The sequence below is a fragment of the Anomaloglossus baeobatrachus genome, chromosome 1 (genome assembly GCF_048569485.1).
Source record: "Anomaloglossus baeobatrachus isolate aAnoBae1 chromosome 1, aAnoBae1.hap1, whole genome shotgun sequence".
NCBI lineage: Eukaryota > Metazoa > Chordata > Amphibia > Anura > Aromobatidae > Anomaloglossus > Anomaloglossus baeobatrachus.
Window position 1 is genome coordinate 874,486,989 of NC_134353.1, and position 20,324 is coordinate 874,507,312.

A 20,324-nucleotide genomic window follows, 5' to 3' on the forward strand; every position below is an offset into this window, starting at 1 on the left:
AGGTAAAATGATATTTTTTTCATTTCACATTGCTTTAGTTCCTGTGAGGCACATGAAGCGTTAATAAACTTCTTGGATGTGGTTTTGAGCACTTTGAGGGGTGCAGTATTTAGAATGGTGTCACTTTTAGATATTTTCTGTCACCTAGGCCTCTCAGAATTAGCGTAAAAATTACTTTATAATACTTACCTAAACGGTCAGTACAGTGCAGATGGGTGTCTCCGTTGTTAGGGCGCGGCGCCTCCTCTTTTGGCCATCTTTGTCCTCCTTCTAAAGCTTGGGTGCATGACGCGTCCTATGTCATGCACATGCGTACTACAATACTTTGATCTGCCTTGCTCAGGTGAACCTGCACAGGACCTCAATGCCTGCCTGTGTGCATGATGTATGACTCGTCATGCACCCAGGCTTCAGAAGGAAGACAAAGATGGCCGAAAAAGGAGGCATCCATCTGACCGTTTAGGAAAGTGATTTGTACGTTCAACACAGCGGCCTGGGCTCTTATATATAGCATGTTAGAATGCTGTATATAAGAGCCCAGTACTGGTGGCTGCAGCTTATAGGCCCCAAATCTGGTCACAGGTTCCCCTTCAGGGGTTAGCAGCTGTTGGGCAAAAACTGTGGTTTTGTAGTCAATGGGCACCACACACAGACTATCTGCTGTATATATATATCTATATATATATATATATAACTGCCTTATTCTGTCTGTCTGTCTTGCTCCAAAATTGTGTCGTTACAGTAACATTGTGTCCTTACAGTGACAACCGTCGGATTGGCCGCTGAGCTCGGTCTAGCCCCGCCCCCCCATGGATTGGCCGCTCGGCTCGGCCTGGCCCCGCCCCCGAATGGAATGGCCCTTTGGCCAGGCCGCGCCCCTCGCACACTATGCCCGCTAGGCCACGCCCCCGCACGTGATGCCCGCTAGGCCACGCCCCCACACGCGATGCCCGCTAGGCCACGCCCCCACACGCAATGCCCGCTAGGCCATGCCCCCCATATGCGATGCCCCCGCACGCAATGCCCGCTAGGCCACGCCCCCTCACACTATGCCCGCTAGGCCACTCCCACCACACTATGCCCGCTATGCCACGCCCCCTCACACTATGCCCGCTAAGCCACGCCCCCTCACACTATGCCCGCTCAGCCACACCCCCACACTATGCCCGCTAGGCCACGCCCCCTCACATTATGCCCGCTAGGTCACGCCCCCCGCACACGTTGGGCACCTGTACACCTTCCCCCAGGACAACTCCTCCCATTATACTCCTATTATAATCCTTCTATTATACTCCTCTCCGAGGGGTTCGCAGCATGGGGGATGGAGTACGATGGGGGGTGCAGCATGGGGAATGGAGTACGATGGGGGGTGCAGCATGGGGGATGGAGCACGATGGGGGGTGCAGCATGGGGGGTGGACCACGATGGGGGGTGCCCAGAGTGAAGGGATGAAACACGATGGGGGGTGCGCAGCATGGGGGATAGAGTACGATGGGGGTTCGCAGCATGGGGGATGGAGCACGATGGGGGGTGCAGCATGGGGGAAGGAGCACGATGGGGGGTGCCTAGAATGGGGGGATGAAACACGATGGGGGATGGAGCACGATGGGGGGTTTGCAGCATGAGGGATGGAGCACGATGGGGGTGTGCAGCATGGGGATGGAGCACGATGGGGGGTGCGCAGCATGGGGGATGGAGCACGATGGGGATGCGCAGCATGGGGGAAGGAGCACGATGGGAGGTGTGCAGCATGGGGGATGGAGCATGATGGGGGATGCGCAGCATGGGGGATGGCGCATGATGGGGGATGCGCAGCATGGGGGAAGGAGCACGATAGGGGGTGCGCAGCATGGGGGATGAGGCACGAGGGGGGGTGCACACCTCCCCCCAAAACACACACACACCGCCACACACGCACCGCACAACACACCACACACACACTGGGAACCACAAACACCCCCCTACACAGACACCCACACACAGACAACGCCGCACACACACAACACACAAACACCGCGGCACACACAAATATACGCACATACCGCGCAACACACACACATTGCACAAAACATACCTCCCCCCAAAACACACACACGCACCCCACACCCACACGAACTGTGCAACACACACAGCACCACAATGCTGCAGACACACAGCGCTCCACAAACAACGCAACACACACAACGCAACACACATACAACACCGCTCTCACACACCCCCACACCCAGAACATTTACAGCGCCCTACACAAACACTGGCAACTACAGACATCTATATATATATATATATATATATATATATATATATATATATATATATATATATATAACAAAAATCATACAGTAACTACACAATTAATTCTAGAATACCCGATGTGTTAGAATCAGGCCACCTTCTAGTGTATATATATATATATATATATATATATATTTTTATATATATGTATGTATGTATATATATATATATATATATATATATATATATATATATATATATATAAAAACACTATATCCCTTAGTTGATGACCACAATCTCCAATTGTCACTATTTCGCCTGGACAATCACACAATGAGGACAGGTACATGGTGACTATCCAGGATTATACTGTATGTGCACTGAGCGCCATCCCCGCAGAATTATATTTTCTGTCCCCAAATGCTTACAGGAAAGAATTAAGGTAAAAAAAAATCCCCTTCTGGTCGTGAAGAGGTTACAGCCCCCGGCTCCCGGCTCCTTTTACACTCAGTGTTTATGTTCGCTCGGTAACGCTTGCCGTTCTTTGCAGACAGTCCCTGAGTCCCCGCACGCCCCCGGAACTCATGACGTCATGAGTTGACATTGGAAGACACTTTCTATTCAATGAAACCTTCCCGGCTCGGACTATCATTGGCCAATCACCGCGCAGCTTACATTCCACCCATGGAGCAGCGACGTACGGCGTCCAGTCACAACGCTTGTTACATGCCGAGTCCAGGAAGTGCCTGTGGAGTGTGGCAGAAGGATCGCGCTGGCAGGAGGTGAGTCCGGGCCGGCCATAGTTCAACTTCTTGACTGTGTGGAGTCCAGGTCGGCCATAGTTCCCGCTTCCTCCTGTTTGAGGAGAGTCCGGGTGGCCGAAGTTCTCTCTTCCTCCGGGGCTGTGTGAGGACGGGTCTGGGCGGCCATAGTTCCTGCTTCATACCCTGTACGGACAGTCCTGGCAGCCATAGTGTCTTCTTCATGCCCTGTGAGGGGAGTCCTGGCGTCCATAGTGCCCGCTTCGTCCTGTGTGAGGGGGGTCCTGGCGTCCATAGTGCCCGCTTCGTCCTGTGTGAGGGGGGTCCTGGCGTCCATAGTGCCCGCTTCGTCCTGTGTGAGGGGGGGTCCTGGCGTCCATAGTGCCCGCTTCGTCCTGTGTGAGGGGGGTCCTGGCGTCCATAGTGCCCGCTTCGTCCTGTGTGAGGGGGGTCCTGGCGTCCATAGTGCCCGCTTCGTCCTGTGTGAGGGGGGTCCTGGCGTCCATAGTGCCCGCTTCGTCCTGTGTGAGGGGGGTCCTGGCGGCCATAGTGCCCGCTTCGTCCTGTGTGAGGGGGGGTCCTGGCGGCCATAGTGCCCGCTTCGTCCTGTGTGAGGGGGGTCCCGGCGTCCATAGTGCCCGCTTCGACCTGTGTGAGGGGGGTCCCGGCGTCCATAGTGCCCGCTTCGACCTGTGTGAGGGGGGTCCCGGCGTCCATAGTGCCCGCTTCGTCCTGTGTGAGGGGGGTCCTGGCGGCCATAGTGCCCGCTTCGTCCTGTGTGAGGGGGGTCCTGGCGGCCATAGTGCCCGCTTCGTCCTGTGTGAGGGGGGTCCTGGCGGCCATAGTGCCCGCTTCGTCCTGTGTGAGGGGGGTCCTGGCGGCCATAGTGCCCGCTTCGTCCTGTGTGAGGGGGGTCCTGGCGGCCATAGTGCCCGCTTCGTCCTGTGTGAGGGGGGTCCTGGCGGCCATAGTGCCCGCTTCGTCCTGTGTGAGGGGGGTCCTGGCGGCCATAGTGCCCGCTTCGTCCTGTGTGAGGGGGGTCCTGGCGGCCATAGTGCCCGCTTCGTCCTGTGTGAGGGGGGTCCTGGCGGCCATAGTGCCCGCTTCGTCCTGTGTGAGGGGGGTCCTGGCGGCCATAGTGCCTGCTTCGTCCTGTGTGAGGGGGGGTCGCGGTGACCAGATTCAAGTTAGTCTGCAGTTAGACTTTAGCTATTAGATATTCATACATCTATGGTGCACCAACTGTTTTAAAACCAACTGATCATACATCATTTTTATTTTGATCAAGGTACCTGGTGCACAAGTGCTCAAAATGAATCAAGGTTCTGTATGAATTTGAAATTCTGAGCTATATAATGCTATACACGCATAATCAAACGTACTCAATCGTCCATACGTTTAATTTCAAAAGAGGTGCCCTGGACCACAAGTAGTGCAAAATGAACATCTCAATGTCCTGAATAATATTTGCAAAAAAAATAATCAACTCTATGTGTAGTTCAGAAGTTATTCACATAAATTGCTTATATATGTTAACGGAAACTTGGAAGAGTTTCACCAGTAAGGGCGGCGTCACACGCTACGATATATCGGGCGATATGTTGTCTGGGTCACGGATTCCGTGACGCACATCCAGCATTGTTAGAGATCGTAGCGTGTGACAGCTACGATCGACTGTGAACGAGCAAAAATACTCATCTTATCGTTGCTCGTTGACACATCGTTCATTTTCATAAAGTCGTTCCGCCTTCTGCGCGCAAAAAGTTCGGCATTCCCGAGGCAGCACACATCGCTTCGTGTGACACCCCTGGAACGACGAACACAGCTTACCTGTGTCCCGCCGGCAATGCGGAAGGAAGGAGGTGGGCGGGATGTTACGTCCCGCTCATCTCCGCCTTCCGCTTCTATTGGGCGGCCGCTGTGTGACATCGGTGTGACAGGAAGAGAATGTTTGCCGCCCACAGCGAGGTCGTTTGGGAGGTAAGTACGTGTAACGGGGGTTACCGACTGTGCTCCACGGGCAACAAATTGCCCGTGGCGCACAAACGACGGGGGCGGGTGCGATCGCACGATATATCACCCCGTGTAACGCCGCTAAAACTTGCTAGATCTATCATGAAAATGTACTTCATGGCCATAATGTCGTGAAGTAACACAATTTATTTACAGATTCCGTATGAACTTCAAATTCTGTTACTTAATTGTATACATGTATATTCATATATAGTTCATCAATCTTAATTTCATTACGAATCAACGTACCTTGAACCACAAGTAGTCAAATGAAACATGTTCACACCCTCAACATAATCTGAAATTAAAAATCAGAACGATGCTGAAGTTGGTTTCTTATTTGTCAGTTTCTTATTCGGAAAGGGTTAAATGGCTTTGGGCCACTGATCTAACACCATAAATGCATATCTAGTGATGCCCCTAATCAAACTCAAGTGACTTCAGCCTGGCCCAAAGGGGTTCTGGGCATCAGAACTGGCATCATATTGGGCAAAACCCAAGTTTTCACAGATTTGAATAAGTAACTGGTGTTTTTGAGGGGTTAAATGGCTTTGGGCCACTAATTTCACACCACATTTACATACCTAGTGATGCCACACATCAAATTCAGATCACTCCAGCCTGGCCCAAAAAAGTTCTGGGCATCAGAACTGGCATCAAAGTGGGCAAAAACCCAGTTTTCATAGGTTTGTATACGTAACTGGTGTTTTTGAAGGGTTAAATGGCTTTGGGCCACTGACCTCACACCACATTTACATACCCAGTGATGCCACACATCAACATCAGATCACTCCAGCCTGGCCCAAGGGGGTTCTGGGCATCAAAACTGGCATCATATTGGGCAAAACCCCAATTTTCACAGATTCAAATAAGTAGCTGGTTTTTTTGAGGGGGTTAAATGGCTTTGGGACAATGATCTCACACCACATTTACATACCTAGTGATGCCCCACATCAAATTCAGATCACTCCAGCCTGGCCCAAACAAGTTCTGGGCATCAGAACTGGCATCAAAAACAAGTAACTCAAGTCTGTCTTAAATGAGAGGGATATTGTGAAGATTTTGACTTGTGCAGATTTGTACAAAATTATAAAGGGGATTTGGATGCACCAAAGTGAATGAGAATCCTAAAGGTTTGCATTTATGGTGAGATATCAGTGGCCCAAAGCCATTTAACCCCTCAAAAACACCAGTTACTTATTAAAATCTGTGAAACTTGGGTTTTGCCCAATATGATGCCAGTTCTGATGCCCAGAACCCCTTTGGGCCAGGCTAGAGTCACTTGAATTTGATTAAGGGCATCACTAGATATGCATTTATGGTGTTAGATCAGTGGCCCAAAGCCATTTAACCCTTTCACTAACACACTTCGGTGCCCACTTTGATGCACATTTTTTTGCCAGTGCTATAATTTTTGCAGCTGATTTTAAGCATATTTATATTAGGGCACCTCAGTGCATTGTATTTTATTAATGTCATGTGTTATTTTTGTTGTTAAACATGTAAAAAAATGAAAATACTAAATTGCCGAATAAGAAACTGAGAAATAAGAAACCAACTTAAGCATCGTTATGATTTTTAATTTCAGATTATGTTGAGGGTGTGAACATGTTTCATTTGACTACTTGTGGTTCAGGGTACGTTGATTCGTAATGAAATTAAGATTGATGAACTATATATGAATATACATGTATACAATTAAGTAACAGAATTTGAAGTTCATACGGAATCTGTAAATAAATTGTGTTACTGTATGAACTTCACGACATTATGGCCATGAAGTACATTTTCATGATAGATCTAGCAAGTTTTAGCGGTGTTACACCAGATGATCTATTGTGCGATCGCATGAGCGATCGTACCCGCCCCTATCGTTTGTGCGTCACGGGCAATTTGTTGCCTGTGGCGCACAAAGTCGGTAACCCCATCACACGTACTTACCTCCCGAACGACCTCGCTGTGGGCGGCGAACATTCTCTTCCTGAAAGGGGAGGGACGTTCGGCGTCACAGCGACGTCATACAGCGGCCGCCCAATAGAAGCGGAGGGGCGGAGATGAGCGGGACGTAACTTCCCGCCCACCTCCTTACTTCCGCATTGCCGGCGGGACGCAGGTAAGCTGTGTTCGTCGTTCCAAGGGTGTCACACGGAGCGATGTGCGCTGACTCGGGAACAATGAACAACCGGCGCGCAGAAGGAGGAACAACTTTATGAAAATGAACGACGTGTCAACAAGCAACGATAAGATGAGTATTTTTGCTCGTTCACAGTCGATCGTAGCTGTCACACTCTACGATATCTCAAACAATGCTGAATGTGCGTCACGGAATCCGTGACCCCGACGACATATCGCCCGATATATCGTAGCGTGTGACGCCGCCCTTACTGGTGAAACTCTTCCAAGTTTCCGTTAACATATATAAGCAATTTATGTGAATAACTTCTGAACTACACATAGTTGATTATTTTTTTTGCAAATATTATTCAGGACATTGAGATGTTCATTTTGAGTACTTGTGGTCCAGGGCACCTCTTTTCAAATTAAACGTATGGACGATTGAGTACGCTTGATTATGCGTGTTTAGCATTATACAGCTCAGAATTTCAAATTCATGCAGAACCTTGAGAGATTCATTTTGAGCACTTGTGCACCAGGTACCTTGATCAAAATAAAAATTATGTATGATCAGTTGGTTTTAAAACATTTGGTGCACCATAGATGAATGAATATCTAATAGCTAAAGTCTAACTGCAGACTAACTTGAATCTGGTGTCCCGGTGGCCATAGTTCCTCCTTCCATCGGCTGTCTGTTGGGGACCGGACTGGATCACCTGCTGCTGGGAATATTGGGGAGTTAATAGTTCAGTTTACTTAGGCTAAGTTCACACACTGCGTTTTTTTGATTCTGCATTTTTGTGCGTTTTTTGACGAAACAAACGCAAAAAAACGCGGCATCTTCTGGTGCTGTATCCAACTCTTCCAGCTGCCCTGATGCTGGGTGGCTCGCTGGGTAATAATGGGGTTAGGGCTAGCTGTGTATTATCAGCTAGCCCTAAGCCCGAAATTCATGGTGTCATGCCAATATTAGACATGACCACCATGAATTTCTAGTAAAGATAAAAAAAAAAACACAACACACAGAAAAATATTTTTATTAGAAATAAAACGCAACACAATTAGTGACTCCATCTTTATTGAAATAAAGCACCCCCCTCCGCAGTAATCCTGGGTCAAGGGTCCCGCGCCGTCCAATCCAGATCCAATATCATCTGATCGGTTTGCTGGAAGGCAAAGCGATCAGATGATGTGTCAGGTTCAAGGCCTGAATCACATCACACAGCAGCTGATTGTATAAACGGATTTTATACAATCAGCTGATGCATCAGTACAAAAAAACCCAGACACACTTCTGTGCAGCGTTGGACTGGCTACCGGAGGAATCTCCAGTAAAGCTAGGCCTGGATTCAGGTACCTGCACTGCACTCAGGTACCTGCACTGCACTCTGGAGCTCTCACCTGAGCTCCGGCGTGCAGCCTGGACTTTACAGTGAGCGCCGAGTGACTGGTTCCCCAGCACTTGCGGTTCAGTTCATGACAGCTGCAGACAGACCGGGCTAATCTCCGGTGCTCTCACCTGAACTCCGGAGATCACCCCGGCTTGTCTGCAGCTGTCATGAACGAACTGCAAGGGCCGGGGAATCAGTCACTCGGCGCTCGCTCGCTGTACAGTCTAGGCTGATGCAGCAGTGCAAAAAAAACTCCCCAACTACACACGTCCGTCCTGACTCCCGGGTGACCGCTGCAGGAGCTGCCGGTAATCAGTGATGAAGTCTCCTGACGGCATCAGCTGATGGCCGGCCGGGCGGTAAAATTTGGCGTCACCGCGAGACTTACGATCAGCTGATGCGTCAGGTGACCGCATCAGGTGATCGGCGCCAGGTCCTGCTGCTATTGTACGTGCCTGGGAGCCGGCACACAGCCAGAGCGGGCGTGGCGGTACCGGGAAGAGGAGCTGGGAGCGGACATGGCACCGGGAGTCTGCAGACTGTTCACTTTTGATTTAGCAGCCGCTTCCACCTCCTGCACGGGAGCGGACATGGCACCGGGCGGGAAATGGAAGCAGCGGTGGCGGTACCGGGAGGACTTGCGCTTCTGTGTTTACTGAGAAAAGGAATCCTCTTCCTGTACATGTCACTTTACTACCCACCCCTTGCGTTTATAGCTGCATTTTTAGTCATAGAAACGCACTAAAAGCAGCTATATTTGCAATTTGCGTTTTTCATTGCGTTTTTGAACATCCCATTGCACTCAATGGGTGGAAAACGCAGTGAAAAACGCAAAAATAATTGACATGCTGCGTTTTTGTGGTGCCCACAAAAACGCAGCTAAAAAAAACAGCTGTGTGCAGAAAGCAAAAATGAAAACTCATAGACTTTGCTGGGGAAGCAAAATCATGCAGTTTTCTGAGCAAAATCGCACCCGAAAAACGCACTGTGTGAACTTACCCTTAGGCTGCTTTCACACTACGTTTTTTTAGCATGCGTCATGAACTTTTTTGCTGCAAAAGCGGATCCTGTTTTTGCACAGAAAAACGCATGCAAACGCATGTGTTATTTTGCAGGATCCTGTCACTTGAAGTTTATGGGCGGGCATTGGAGTCATGTGATCGGGAGTGAGGGGAACTGAATGTGAGACTGGGAGCCAGCATCTGACAGCTGCGGAGGCTCGTAACCAAGGTAAACATCGGGTAACTTGCTTGGATACCCGATATTTACCTTGGTTACGAGCGTCTGCAGCTGCTAGGAGCCGGGCTCCCTGCACACGTAACCAAGGTAAACATCGGGTATCCAAGCAAGTTACCCGATGTTTACCTTGGTTACGAGCCTCCGCAGCACTCAGGATGGGGAGAGAGGGAGGGGGAGAGAGAGACTGATCACACCAGGCTGGTTTCTGGGCATGCTCAGTAGAGCAAGCAGGATCTTGTCTATCAGCATGCCAGCATTCACATACGTTTGCGTGCAGTATAGTCAGGATCCAACAATTTGCAGTATTTGGACGCAGCTCAAAAACGCTACAAGTAACGTTTTTGAAAAAAGTTAAAAAACTGCAAGTCGCTGCATCCTTACTATAACGCACGCAAACGCAGGTGACGACAGAAAAACGCAAAACGCGTGTTGCCGGATCCGTTGTCAGCTCAATGCAATGTCAATGGACTTGCGGCAACATGCGTTGTCAGGATCCAGTGATTTGCAGTTTTTTACCATGTTGCAAAAACGCAACATGTAGTGTTTTTTGCCTCCGTCCAAAAACTGCAGCTCACCTGATACCGTACATTGCAGCAGTAGCTGCTATGTATTTCAGTGGGTGCCGGTTCCGGTTTTAACACTTGCGGTTGTATGCGGCTGGATGGTTCCTTTTTGCCGGAATAAACATGGTCTGAAACACATAGTTATCTTTTAAAATCTTCAAAATCTTTATTTTCAATTAAATTGTATAATATATAATATCTATTTATATATTTATTAAGAAATATATATTTCTAAATAGATATATACACATATACATACACACATTTATATAATATATATTATCTCTATATATCTAGATTTATATTTCACAATATATCTATCAATATCCATCTATCTTTATCTATCTATCTATAGCAAGCTAACAATGTCGGTCTCTCTCTGTCAGTCGGTCTCTCCCTCTCGGTCTCTATTCTCTCTCTGTCGGTCGGTGGGTCTCTCTCTCTCTCTGTCTCTCTCTCTGTCTCTATCTCTCTCTGTCCATGTCGGTCTCTCCCTCCCACCCCTCATACTCACCGATCCCCGGTCAGCGGCGCGGATCTGCACGGCGTTTACACTGTGGCGGCTTCTCCTCTTTTGAAAAAGCCGGCTGCTCATTATTTAATCTCGTATTCCCAGCTTTCCCCGCCCACCAGCGCCTATCATTGGTTGCAGTCAGACACGCCCCCACGATGAGTGACAGCTGTCTCACTGCAACCAATCACAGCTGCCGGTGGGCAGGTCTATATCATGAGTAAAATAATTAATTTTAAAAAAACGGCATGCGGTTCCCCCCCAATTTTGATACCAGCCAGGGTAAAGCCACACGGCTGACGGCTGGTATTCTCAGGATGGGGAGCTCCACGTTATGGGGACCCCACCCTACCCTAAAAATATCAGCCTGCAGCCGCCCGGAATAGCCGCATCCATGAGATGCGACAGTCCCGGGACTGTACCCGGCTCGTCCCGAATTGCCCTGGTGTGGTGGCAATCGAGGTAATATGGAGTTAATTGCAGCAGCCCATAGCTGCCACTAAGTCCTAGGTTAATCATGGCAGATTTCTCCCCGAGATACCTTCCATGATTAACCTGTAAGTTACAGTAAATAAACACATACACCCGAAAAATCCTTTATTTGTAATAAGACAAAAAACAGCAACCTCGTTCACCATTTTAATAAAGTCCCCAAATACCCCTCCATGTCCGACGTAATCCACAGTGGTCCCACGACGCTTTCTGCTCTGCTACATCGGAAGCTGACAGAGAGCGGTCACAGACCACGACCACTCTGTGAGCTCCTCGCAGCGACTGAAGTGAGTCGCCCTATCAGCAATGACATCACTCAGGTTACCCTCGATCACAGATCTCAGTGGGAGGACTTCAGCTGTGGCCGCGGATAACCTCAGTGACGGCACCGCTGATCGCGCGGTTCACTGTGTTCACTCAGGGGATTTGCGGTCACCAATGAGAGCTTCACCGGTGACCGAAAATCAGGCCATGCCACACAGACAGAGCCGCGGGATGACAATGAAGTCGGGTGAAGTTCATCCGACTTCATTCTGATCGTGCGGCTCTGTCTGTGTCTGCTGTCAGTGGCCATTCACCTCTGCTACATGGCTCTGTCTGTGTCTGGTGTCTGCTGTCAGCGGCCATGTAGCAAAGCTAAATGGCAGGTGACATAGAAAAAACGGATCAGTCAAAACTAAGCAAAAAAACAGCACCCTAACGCAAGTGAACGGTCCATTTTTATGCTGGATCCGGTAGACTGATCCAGTTAAAAAACGTTCAGGTCACTTGCGGTGGCATGCGTTGTACTCCACAAAAAATGGATCCAGTAACATGCAGTTTGGGTTTTTTTGCCTTAAGGCAAAAAAACGCTGATGTGAAACCAGCCTAAGGGACGCCGTAGGAGCAGCCGGGTTACACATCCGAAATGGGGAGATGGTTTGTAAATAAAGCTAAACCTCCCCCCCCCCCACTTTCCTCCGGGTTTTCTTTCAAATATTAAATGGTTTTTATACTTTGCACTGCTAGCCACTATCCTCGGGTTACTTCATCTGCAATAAAAATAAAATCTTTATTTTTATATAGCGCTGACATATTCCGCAGTGCTTTACATACATCAGGAACACTGTCCCCATTGGGGCTCACAATCTAAATTTCCTATCTGTATGTTTTTGGAGTGTGGGAGGAAACCGGAGAACCTGGAGGAAACCCACGCAAACACGGGGAGAACATACAAACTCCTCGCAGATGTTGTCCTTGGTGGGATTCGAACCCAGAACCCCAGCGCTGCAAGACTGCAGTGCTAACCACTGAGCCACCGTGGTTGGCAATGATGACATCACACACGACCATGTAATACCTGCAGCCAATCGCTGACCTTAGGCTGCGATGGTCACATGGTTGTACATGACATCAATGGTACAGAGGGGTAACTAAGGTCTAGCAGGGACCACTAGAGAGGTCGGAAATTTGCAAGAAGTATTTTTTTTATTTCCTTATATTTGTCCCCACACAGAAGAGCAGATCTGATGAAGTGTACAACATGTGGAAAATACACAGGTTTAAATAGTATACATAATTGGTATGTCACCAATCACAAAAATATTGCCTCCCCCTTAATGTCCCGTATCAAATCACATCAACATAACAGCACATGTCAAATCACCATATTGTCTTGATCCAAAGATCAATGAATCTACACCTGTTTGCAGAAGACAAAAAATAACAAAACAAGACATCTTCAGAAGAAACAACATACCCTGTTTCCTCGAAAATAAGACACTGTCTTATATTTTTTTGCCCTGAAAAAAGCACTAGGTCTTATTTTCAGGGGGTGTCTTATTCTCGAGGAGACATGATTGGGGTAAGTTTACCCCCCACAAAAAGTAGACACCCTTCCCAGAATCATCTTACCAGCCCTGGGCATCTGTGTGGTTTCTAGATCTCCCTGTTATCTCCCAGCAGCCGTCCTCCCCTTTATCTGGCTGACACTTGCATAGATCACATCACACTCACACACACTCATACTGACACACACACACATCAGATTCCACTTCATTGCTCCCTGTGATCTCACAGCAGCTGTGCTCCCCTATATCTGGCTGACACTCGCATACATCATCAGATCTCACACAGACATACATCATATTCCACATCATATTCCACATCATATTCCACATCATATTCCACATCATATTCCACATCATATTCCACATCATATTCCACATCATATTCCACATCATATTCCACATCATATTCCACATCATATTCCACATCATATTCCACATCATTCCTCTTTTTGATCTCCCAGTAGCTGGGCTCCCCTGCGTCTGGCTGACACTCACACATCAGAACACAGTCACACATCCGATCGCATACACTCACAAAATAGCACATACCGGTACAATCGCTCGCACACACTCACAACAACCTGAGATACCACATGCTTCCGGCCATGTGATCATCCTGCAGGTCCAGGAAGCTCACTGCACAGCGTCGCAGGTCCTTGCGCTGCCGAGAAGCAAGCAATATCGCTGGATGTGGTGAGTGTGTGGATGCGATCTGTAGTGTGTGTGCGTGTGTATGTGATCTGATGTGTGTGTGTGTGTGTTCCGCCGCAGCACCTTGATGCGCTCCCCTGCACTCGGTCGGCGTCTGGTGAGTATGATTGTGGGGTCTTCTATCTTTCTTCTGTCCTTTTGGAGGTGTCCGCTGTCTATAATGCAGTGTCCTGCAGTGTCTTTAACTTTTTTACCACTGCACAGACAAGTCATTATTGACCACGGCTAGGTCTTATTTTTTCCCTCACCCTTTGACGGCAACACGAGAGGGGATCCGCCCATCAAGGACAGGAAACCCACAGGATAAAAAGAGTGGTGCTGTCCCCGCCTCAGTTGGTTTCCTGTCCTTGAAGGGAACCTCAGGATTGGCCCTGGAGGGCCTTAGCGTTTCAAGATTTTTCTTACCCAGTCTCGGCGGTCGGTCATGGTAGCGGCATGGGTCCTGCTTTGATGAGCTCGGTTCCTGGAAGCGCCATGGCGGACCCACAGGGATTGTAAACATGAGTGGGTGCAGGCTGCAGCCCCTATTCTAGGGGATGATCACTACCTGGCGTCCCGGCGGCTGGTGAGGTGCGGCAGCTTGGGCAGTGCATCTTGCCGGTTGCTGTATGAACGCGCGTATCTTGTGTGTGGCGCCGTACGTTCGGTTTGCGTGTGCGCGGCACACCTTGCTGATGCCATCGGTAACGTCGGACCCGGAAGTGGGTCAGGAGGTGCTGGAGGGGGCTGTGAGCGCCGCGTTCAGTTATAAGAGACGCGAGGCTCTAGACAGTGGCATTGCTCCAGTCTTCCCCTCCAGCAGGATGAGTAAAGAAGTGGACCAGGATGAGGGACAGCGCTCGGTGCGGGAGTCCTCATCTCCCTCTGCCATCAAAAAAGCGGATAAACAGTCTCAGTGCCGCAGTAGCGGTTCTGGATCCGACGAGAGTCTTTCCAGTAAACTGGGAACCCGGTCCAGTAAACAGACCCGTGTCAAGTCAGATGGAAAGGAAGGCCAGTTTCACACATCCTTCTTTTTGCCGGTTTCGCGGATCCGGCGCACTCCCGTACAGTGAATACAGTACAATGACAGCGCTGTAACTTCCCGGTCACATGCGCCGGTCACATGACAGCACGTGACCGTCGCTTGTTGCGCTGTCATTGTACTGTATTCACTGTACGGGAGCGCGCCGGATCCGCGAAACCGGCAAAAAGAAGGATGTGTGAAACTGGCCGAAGCCTCCAGGGGGAAGTCTTTGGATGTTAAAGCTCCCTCCCCCGACCCGGTACCGCCCCTTCATCTTCTTTGTTGGGTGTGTGATCTTCGGGTATGTGCACCTAATAGTTAGCATTTTTCCTGTTTTGTGTCTCCCCTCCCCCACCCCCCCATCCTTATTCTGACTAGGTGAAGAGGCCGAGGAAGTGTACTTCCAAGTCAAATAACAGGGAATGTAACTCTGTAACTGGGGGCTGGCCCAGACATGGACCTTTAAACTGCAGCGTTCGGTCCAGGATGTAATGTTTAAATGTCTAGAGCCAAAGAAGCGTAGGGCTTTCCCGGTGGTGGACAGGGTGCAGGTGTGACGCCCTGGGCAAGCCAGGGGTCACAGGTCATCACACCACCACACCCTACACCCCAGTTAGGAACACCCAAGCTACCAAAATCCTTGTTGCCTTCCTCCAGGGGCTGATGTTCACACCAGGGGGTGGGCCAGGCGGTTGGCTCCGCCCACCGAGGAGTTCACAGCCCTGGAGGCGGGAGGAACCAGGTAGAACAGTTTAGGAGAGTGAAGAGTAAACAGTGGAGGGAGGAAAGTGAAGTGAAGTGGAAGGAAGTAGTAGTAAAGCTAAAGAGAGAAGCTGAAGTGACAGTAGTAAAGCCTGAAGTTGCTCCGGGTGTGTGCCCCGGACAGTGCCAGCAAGGTCAGCAGACGGCGGTGATAGTCCGCAGGGGTGACTGCTCGGAGGTTGCTGGAAGGACCGCGGACGGGTAGTGGCCCGGCGGTCTGGAGCAGTATACGAAGAACAGTCAGCACCAGGGCAGGGGCCTTTCGGATCCCAGCAAGGCTAGGAGTCGCCATAATTTGCCAAATCCGTCAGTGAAGGGGACGTCTGTCTCCAAACAACCAAGTCCCGATTGAAGGCAACAGTCCAACCGTAACGGAGAGACACCGCCACCGCCAGGGCACTAGTTTCTCAGGGCCAGCGCCTGCGGGCAAAGAGAGGGGCTCCTTCGGCCCAGATTGAAGCCGAGGAGTGGGTAACCGGTGGGAACCCATCGCTACCAACACAGAAACATTAGGTGCAGGAAAAGGGACCGTCACCGTCACCTACTGGGGAAAGCAAGTGCAGCCGTCCGTGGGAACCGTCTTTCCAGCCGTGTGTTTTACCGAAAACTGTGTCAACGTCTCAGGCTGAGTGAGTACCACAGTGCCGCAAGGCACAGCGCTGCCCCTGCGTCCCTGCAATCCCACCAAGCCCTGCATCACCCACCTAATCACTGGGCCCCGGGATCACCAACCCCTACCCACGGAGGGGCAACACAACAACTGGCTGCTCCATACCATCCTTCCGGGATCCCCATACAGAGCAGCGGTGGTGTCAACAAATCACCACAACCGTGGGTGGCGTCACGGACAATAACCAATCCCCACACCCAAATCCCCTTTCACTCACGGGCGAGGAGCGCCGCTAGAGTCCCCGGGATCAGCCCCATCGCTCGAGCCACCGAGCAGCAGCAGGCCGCAGCAGCCGCGGCAGCCGGACCCGAGCAGTGGGAGAGCGCGGCGTCCCCTCCTCCGCCCGCGACAACTTGGCGTCACGAAAAGGATCTTACCGCTCTGCCGTTGGGTAGAGGTGCGCCTTGTGACCGCCGGAGGTATCCGGCTGAAAAATTTCGGAAGTCGCCATCTTTGGCGCGAAAAGTTCCCGCTCGAGCGTCTTCTCGAGTAGCAGAGGCGCGAAGGCCAAAACCCCGCCCCAATAGAAGAGGGGCCGGAAAGAAGCTAAGGGGGACGCGATGGCGGCTGGCTGCATGTGAGCGCAGCTATAAAAGCAGGGACGCCAGGACTCTGCAGACATCTTGTTCCTGGGAAAAGCCGCCAGCAGCATGTGGATGCCGTCCCGCGACACCGTAGCCCCCGCGCCTGGAACCGCGGCGTGAGTGGAGATCCGGACCGCGCAGCTCTACCAACGGCTGCAGGTCAGGATGCAGCTCCTCATGGAGGAGTGGGAGACCGACATGGCGGACGTTATAGCAGCCGTGCGGAGACGCGAGGCGGAGGAAGGGAGGGCGAGTGACCCACGCCCCGATGCCCTTGAAGGGCCGGTCATCGCGGCTGCGGGACCCGGTCCAAGCCCTCTCCCCCCGCTGCCTCCCTCGCCACCCGTCTCGGAAGCCGTGACCCCGCCACTAGGCCCGCTACCACCGCAACCGGTAGCAATACCCAGCATCCCCGCCCAGGCGGGCCGACCTGTAGCCGGAGCCCGTAGTTGGCTGGAGGTGTTGCCCTGGAAGGCTCCGAAAACCGCACCGGAGGCGTCTCCAGAGAAAGTCCCCGAGCCGGAGCTGATGAACCGTTCCGAGCCGGAGGCCCAGCTGCGGAAAGCTCCTGTGCCCCTCCCCCACACCTCGGCTGAGGTAGCGCCGGGTTGTCGCTGCAAGGTGGCGCCCAAGGCCAAGACACCGCGGGACTTGCCGCCCAGATCCCTGACAGTGGGCAACGTTCAGAATGTCCCGCGGGGCCCGACCCGTGCGCCGGAGCTCGCAGCAGCGCCGTATTGGGACAGGGAGCCGGTACCGCTGGGCCTGGAGATCGGTGAGAGAGAGAGGAAGAAGGCGGAGCTGGTGGCCCGAGCAATTAGAGAGAAAGAGAGCCTCCGTCAAGCAACGTTCCGGGTCCGGGGCCCGCTGTACGAAGGGCAGGTGAGGCGGTTTGATGTCCGCCGGGGCTTTGGGTTTATATATGAACCGGGCCTGGAGGCCGAAGTGTTTGTAGCCCGGCGGGATGTGAATGCCCACCTGCCTGAAGAGCATCCCGGCCGTAACCTAATGCCGGGCGACATTGTGCAGTACACCCGGCACTGTGGGGAGAGGGGGTGGTTTGCGCTGGACGCTAAACTAAGGGGCAGCCAGGAGTCCCGAGTGAGCGCCGCGCCCCCTCCCTCAGGTGATGTTGAGGACTCAGAGTAAGGGCAGCGGATGCCCGCTGCAGCCGTCCCCGTAGGGACCACCTGTGTGTTTGAGTTTGAAAGTTAAAAATTGAAAATGAAGTAATCAACTGATGGAGTAACCTGATTCTACCGTGATTGAGGAAACCGGCTGTTGCCGGCACCGTTGTCCCCGTGGGGACCGTTTAACAAGTTTTGCATGAGGAACTGCTCATGGACAAGCCCGTGAACTTGCAGGGCAACCACAAACGTTAGTGGCATATAAATAAGTTGTTTTACCGTTACCGTTTACGCAATTGCCGCCTCCGGAGAGGCAGGTTGGAGGGAGGGCCCTCAGCAGAGCAGGCTGGGGCCCAGCCACCACAGGAACCGGTGGCTACCCTTTGGAGGGGAAGGACAGATCCCGCTCGGGTAACTTGGTGCAGGACTGGGGTCAAGGGGTGCTGCCTGGGCTTTAGGGGCAGCATCAGGGCCAGGTTACTTGGGTGGGAGAGAGCGGAGACCGTAGCCGTAAACCGTTAGCAACGTTTAAGAAATGTGCCTCCCGATGTGGGATGTTGTCGTGAGTTGTAATGTTACCGTTTACCTTTTTTTTTACATATTTTTCAGAAAATAAAACCGGTGTTGGACGGGCAGCCCGCGGACGGTCTGCATTTTGCTAAGGGGGAATCTGACGCCCTGGGCAAGCCAGGGGTCACAGGTCATCACACCACCACACCCTACACCCCAGTTAGGAACACCCAAGCTACCAAAATCCTTGTTGCCTTCCTCCAGGGGCTGATGTTCACACCAGGGGGTGGGCCAGGTGGTTGGCTCTGCCCACCGAGGAGTTCACAGCCCTGGAGGTGGGAGGAACCAGGCAGAACAGTTTAGGAGAGTGAAGAGTAAACAGTGGAGGGAGGAAAGTGAAGTGAAGTGGAAGGAAGTAGTAGTAAAGCTAAAGAGAAAAGCTGAAGTGACAGTAGTAAAGCCTGAAGTTGGTCCGGGTGTGTGCCCCGGACAGTGCCAGCAAGGTCAGCAGACGGCGGTGATAGTCCGCAGGGGTGACTGCTCGGAGGTTGCTGGAAGGACCGCGGACGGGTAGTGGCCCGGCGGTCTGGAGCAGTATACGAAGAACAGTCAGCACCAGGGCAGGGGCCTTTCGGATCCCAGCAAGGCTAGGAGTCGCCATAATTTGCCAAATTTGTCAGTGAAGGGGACGTCTGTCTCCAAACAACCAAGTCCCGATTGAAGGCAACAGTCCAACTGTAACGGAGAGACACCGCCACCGCCAGGGCACTAGTTTCTCAGGGCCAGCGCCTGCGGGCAAAGAGAGGGGCTCCTTCGGCCCAGATTGAAGCAGAGGAGTGGGTAACCGGTGGGAACCCATCGCTACCAACACAGAAACATTAGGTGCAGGAAAAGGGACCGTCACCGTCACCTACTGGGGAAAGCAAGTGCAGCCATCCGTGGGAACCGTCTTTCCAGCCGTGTGTTTTACCGAAAACTGTGTCAACATCTCAGGCTGAGTGAGTACCACAGTGCCGCAAGGCACAGTGCTGCCCCCGCGTCCCTGCACCCCACCAAGCCCTGCATCACCCACCTAATCACTGGGCCCCGGGATCACCAACCCCTACCCACGGAGGGGCAACACAACAACTGGCTGCTCCATACCATCCTTCCCGGGATCCCCATACAGAGCAGCGGTGGTGTCAACAAATCACCACAACCGTGGGTGGCGTCACGGACAATAACCAATCCCCACACCCAAATCCCCTTTCACTCACGGGCGAGGAGCGCCGCTAGAGTTCCCGGGATCCGGCCCATCGCTCGAGCCACCGAGCAGCAGCAGGCCGCGGCAGCCAGACCCGAGCAGTGGGAGAGCGCGGCGTCCCCTCCTCCGCCCGCGACACAGGCGTTAATATCCAGAGAATGTAAAAAAACAAATGAGAGGTTCTCTTCCCGGCGGCTTTAAGCGGAAGTATCCCTTTCAGGAGGCAGCCTGTTCCCACTGGCATAGGGCTCCCAAGTTGGATGTGGCAGTGACAAAGGCTTCCAAGAAATATTCTATTCCCTTTGAAGACATGGGATCATTGAAGGACCCTATGGACAGGAAGGCGGATGTCTTCCTTAAAAATGCTTAGGAGTCCTCGGCGGGTGCTCTCCGTCCTGCTATTGCTGCTACATGCACGACAAGATCTCTAGTGGTGTGATTGTCCAATTTGGAAGACAAGCTGAGGAAGAAGGTTCCACTGGAAGATATTCTTAGTGCTCTACCCATGATGCAAGGGGCAGCAGCATTCCTCTCCGATGCTTCTGCGGATTCCACAAGGTTG

At 51.7% G+C, this 20,324-nt stretch overlaps 1 protein-coding gene across 1 annotated transcript in view; it reads left to right on the forward strand.

Annotated features, from left to right (window-relative positions):
* The first annotated feature begins 2,933 nt into the window (after nt 1-2,933).
* The window catches only part of SMIM15 (small integral membrane protein 15), a 34,618-nt gene continuing 17,227 nt past the window's right edge, over nt 2,934-20,324 (forward strand). Inside the window, exon 1 of the mRNA XM_075326358.1 lies at nt 2,934-3,017. The gene's annotated coding sequence lies outside the window, so the exon portion shown is untranslated. The remainder of the gene's footprint in view (nt 3,018-20,324) is intronic.